This window comes from Octodon degus, unplaced genomic scaffold (assembly GCF_000260255.1).
Source record: "Octodon degus isolate 3935 unplaced genomic scaffold, OctDeg1.0 scaffold00232, whole genome shotgun sequence".
Taxonomy (NCBI): domain Eukaryota; kingdom Metazoa; phylum Chordata; class Mammalia; order Rodentia; family Octodontidae; genus Octodon; species Octodon degus.
The window spans coordinates 1,413,567-1,418,771 of NW_004524808.1; the positions used below are offsets into that span (position 1 = coordinate 1,413,567).

General features: G+C 45.1%; 1 pseudogene; it reads right to left on the reverse strand.

Annotated features, from left to right (window-relative positions):
* Positions 1–1,750: 1,750 nt before the first annotated feature.
* LOC101583088 lies at positions 1,751–2,158 on the reverse strand (annotated as a pseudogene).
* Positions 2,159–5,205: the final 3,047 nt, after the last annotated feature.

A 5,205-nucleotide genomic window follows, 5' to 3' on the forward strand; every position in this document is an offset into this window, starting at 1 on the left:
CTCTAAGATTTCCAGTTTGACTTGGATCAAGTATAGTTCATTTGACAAGATCTAGAAGCACTGGGTTAGCTTGCTTGATAAGTGTGGAAGAATTTAAATACATAGAAGCATGGATCCAGAGGATTCAAAAGGAGAGACCGGCCGAATAGCTCAGCAGACTAAAGTGTCTGCTTAGGCAGACACAGTGACTGGGGTTCAATTCTCAGTGTGCCATGCTGGCCCCGCCCCCAGGGCATACTGAGACAGCAATTGAGACTGGGCGTGGTGGCGCACACCTGTAATCCCAGTACTTGGGAGGCTGAACACAGGCGGATCACTACGAGTCCAATCTACATAGTGAGACCCTGAAGGCCCTATAGACCCTGTACTAAAATACAAAAAACAAAAACAAAGACAAAAAAAAAAAAACCCAAAAGATTCAAATAGGATGCCTCATGGGAAAACTCTGATGTCCTGGAAACTGCACTCTACTTCCTCATATGCTTCCTGTATTAGTTATCTATTGCTGCATAACAAATTATGCAAAATGTCAGTGGCTCCCAAGAATCATAATCATTTGATTATCTCTGATGCTTTCTGTAGTCAGAGATCCAAGCAGGGGACCTTCGGAGACAACTTCTTTGCTGCAGTGTCTGAGCTGGGAAAACACGATGAGCCGGAACCAGAATCTTCTGAAGTCCCACTTGCCCATGTATTTGCAGGCTGATGCTGGTTGTCAACAGGACGGCTATGCATCTGTGGTCTTCTCATGTGGCCCAGACAGCACAGTATCTTGGGATGAGCCCAGCGGAAGCTGTGCCTTTTCTACCACTCAGCCTTGGGTGTCCTATGAGCCTGTGCCACTGTACTCTATGGGCTGGGACAGTAGTAAGTGTCCACCCAGATTCCAGCAGAGGAAAGAGAAACCCCAGTCTTTGGTGGAAGGGCTACTGTCACCCTGAAAGAGGACATGAGGGATGGAAGACACAGACTGAAGCAGCCAGATCCTGGAACTTCAGCCTGGCGCCCTTCCCATGTTTCTATGAACTCACCAAACATTGTGCACCATATGTTTTCTCATGAATTAAGTGTTGTCTTTAATTGAAAAGCTAACAAACTATCTAGTTATACTTCTCCCCCAAACCACAAACATGGTAGTTATTGAGTCTCTACGCAACATATTCAAAGCTAAGAAGATTAAAAATTTAAAAACAAATCAAACAAGTCCTCGGGTCTAACTAAGGGAGTCCTGCTACATGCAGGCTAATCTATACCAGTGATACTGATTGACTCTAGGAGGCTGGAAGACGTTCTAAACAACCCCACTTGGGACAGTTACTTCAGGTAGCCTTTTTCCACTCTCCAACTTTTGAATAAAGATAGTATTTTGTTAATTCTATTGCAGAAAACTTTTGTAAGTTGTATTACTTACAATGCCAACTTTTAAAAGCTCACTAAAGTTAACTGGACAAGAACCTACTCAGAAATCACTTTACAAAAAGGGGGCAAGCTCAAAATGTCAGTCCTCTACAGAGAACCCACAGTTCAGTTTTGTTCAGAGTAAAGAAAACCAGCAACTTTTGCTTAGACTAGAAGAAATTCAGCGATTGGTTTAGAATCTGTAACTCAAACTACACATGCAATGAGGACAATGTTATGCTAGCAATTGTTTTGTTGCGGCATTTGTCTATTGTTTGTCTAATATTAACAGTTATAAACAGAGCAGTGTGACTAGTATTTGGAACAATCCTTACAGCGTTATAGGCACATTTCACTTCTCTTCACACCACTGGTTCTCCTTGTATACCTGGGCTTCCTCCTTTTCAGTAAAGTCGTTTTTTATACTAAAGGTCTTGTGAATCTCTTCAGGAGTTTTCCCCTTGATCATATTGGCAACAGTCTTGTGTGTAACATCGAGCAAGCCTTTGATGTCTAGGTAGTTTGCTGCCAGAGTAAGTTCAAAAAGGATTCCTTGGTCAACTTTCAGGAATTCTTGGTCCCAAGCAAGGATGTCATCTGTTCGCTTTTCTGTGTCCTCATCATCCTCAGGAGGAGGAGGAGGGTCATCCTTGTGGTGGGTGCACCACTGAGTGACCTTTTTAAATATTGGTGCATTAACACTTAGTAGAGGAACTGGGTCATCATCTCCTTCCTTATCCATTCTCAAACCTTCCAACATGGTCTCGATTGTCACAGTGTTTGGCAATTTCAACACCAACTTCAAATCTCTCTCCATCAGAACTCTGCAACTTAATTGAAGGCATGGCATTCAGCCTCTAGCAGACTGTGGACCGGAGGCAGATGAGGGAAGGAAGATGTTCTCACTCCTTGGAGAAAGGCAGCAATGGATGAGGCCACTTGCATCTACAGTTTTAAAAAGGAATCACATCTTTCCTCTCTGCATTTTCTCCCCTCCTTGCCTCCCTCCTGCTTTGCTTCCTTCTCTTTCATCCTTCCTTCCTTCCTTTCACTTGTAAGTGGTACAACCACCAGCGAGTTGTTTCACTGGATCATCCTACTGAGCCATCTCCCTGGCCCCACACAGATCATCTTGATAGTCCGCCTGGATCCCTACCTCATTTCCTTTTTGCTGTTTACCTTTGGCCTTGCCCATCACCTCACCCTTTATATTCTAGGGACAAGGAGGCTGTCTCTCCAAATGACCCCTTGTTACATCTTACCTAATTATTTCCAAGAAGGATGTTTCTAGCATTAAAAACATTTCTTGCTCGTGTTTTTACTCTTCAAAATAAAATTATAATAAATTGAAAAATGAACATCAAAGTGTGGACAACGTTCCTATTCAACAAATCCTTTACAATGCTCACTGGAGGCCAGGCACTGCTCTAAGCAGGCCCTTGAGAAAACATTAACCTGGTTCATCTTCAAAACATTATTCCCAGTATATAGGTGAGGAAATGGTGGTGTCACAGAGATGTTAAGCAACTTACCCAAGGTCACGAAGCTATCACGTGGCGAAAGTAGATATCAAACTCAGAGCATCTGCCTCCCAAATCTGTATTCTTAGCCATCATGGTATGCTGTTCCTGTATCACTGTCCTGATAGACCCTTAGTAACTTGAGCAACAAGGACTCTTTAGTCTCTAGAAGAAAGGTGGGCTCTCAGATGTATAAAAGAGTGGGTAGCTAGGGAAATATGCCCAGATGCCGGTGCAAGACCGGGGCAGGGGGGTGGCTGGGTGGCAGCCTCAATCCTGCCCTGTCTCTGCCTTAGCAATGATGCTGTACCCTTGAGGGATTGAGTGAGAGGAACGATGGCCATTTGCTAGACCTAAGTGGTGAAATAGAAAAGAAATCAGAAGTATTTGTTAATATTTTGTATTGCTGCTTCCTCCCACAGTTGCAAGAGACAAAGAGATTTCCAGTGACTTCCGGTGAAGACTTTTGAGACATGGACAAAGTTCTGCAGACACGAGGCCTGGGACTGTTCCCCTGGCAAAGTAATCTCCCCCAAGCAGCCTCTCCAGACAGTGTCAGGTTTCCTGGGCTGAGTATTTATTTAGGAGGCTGCCAGTGACTCTAATCACTTGGGACATCTTAATAACTGAAGTCGCATTTGATGGAAAAACTCATAAAGAGGCTGGGGGTGACTGAGGGCATATTGTCAGAAGGTTAGTTCCAAATATCCTTGATGCCACGCAGTTGGAATTCTGCAGTGAGAATACAGAAATATTTTGAAGAAAGTATTAGGAGTGGGGGTTATCTGATTCTTCTAATACAGTGTTTTCAACAACAACAAAAACACTGAAGTTCTTCATTAGCTGAAAAGTACCATTTATTCAAACTAGTAAATGAAGTATTTGTTATTGGAATTTAAAAAAAAAAAAGAAAGCTAAGCTATACCATGGATCCCCGAGGCAGATTTTCAGGAAGCCAAGGAGGAGAGGAAGGAAAGAAGAACTGAAAGAGAAAGCTTAGATAAATGTGCATTTTGGTCTTGGACATTCACCAGGAAAAGCTGGGTAATGAAGGACTGCAACCAAAACAAAAAGGAAAAGGAAACAAGGGTAGGGGAAAGCCCACAAGGATACAGAGCTGGAAGTGTGGCCACCAGAAATGAAAAGCCCCGGATCTTGTCATGCGTGGAGGGTGTGGGCACAGGGTTTGGGGCAGCAGGCCAAGGTCAAACTCGGGGCAGGAGCATACCTCCCCACAAACGACAAATACATGAACAGAAAGGAAAAGATGAATATGGAGCTAGAATAGAACAAGAAAAGGAAGCAATCTTGAACAGGAAGCTGACCAAAATAGACACGGACAGTGTGAGCTGAAGGGAAAGAGACAAGGGGCCACTAACGCTGCAGGCGGAGGAATGCAAGGAGAGATGGTTTTCAATACTAAAACGCAGAGAGCCTTCCAATTACCTGCAGCTTCTCTCCTGGTGGACTGCAGAGCACGGGAGCTCTGGATGCTGTCACAGGAGCGGCTTCTGTGATCTGGCCAGGATCCCAATCCCTGTGTTTTAAGTGCTCCAAAGGCTAAGGGTGGCAAGTGGGAGAGAGGAAAGGGCAAGGCCATGAACAAGGTACTGGGATGGGTGGGTGGGTGGGTAGGTGGTTGAGGAGATCCCCTGACTAGGGCTGGGGTGGAACTCAGTGGTAGAGCACTTGGCTACCCTGTGCAAGCCTAGGGTTTCACCCCCAGCACAGAAAGCAGCCCAACCCAACCCAACTCTAACCATAAGGCTACAAGCATCATAGCAGGAAGGGACCAGGCCTCACTTGGCTCTTTGTCTCAGAGTCATCTCCTTACTGCAAGGGCCACTTGGCCTACATTAGGGAAGGTGTAGCCTTCCCTAAGCTCCAAGAAGAATTCTGGCCTCAGCCAGTGGCAGTCTCTCAGGAGACCCGGTCCCACATGCTGAGGCTGGCGACAGGGAATCTGTGCTGCTTCTGTCATCTTGACCTTGTTTTTTTCTGCTCTTTTTTGGTCTCCCTAAGTGGAAGAAACAGATAGGCATGTTCTCAACCACAATTCTCCTTCTGCCCTTCTTTTGGACCCCGCTTTGTTCCTTATGTTTAAGGCACTGTGGGCACCTGTCTGCTTCTTCCCACCCAAGTACTAACCAGGCCCGACCCTGCTTAGCTTCCAAGATCAGATGAGATCGGGCGCGCTCAGGGTGGGATGGTCATAGACTCCTGTCTGCTTCCTAACAGCCTCAAGGGCCGGGAGTTCTGTCTTAGTTTTTTTTTTTTTTTTTTTTTT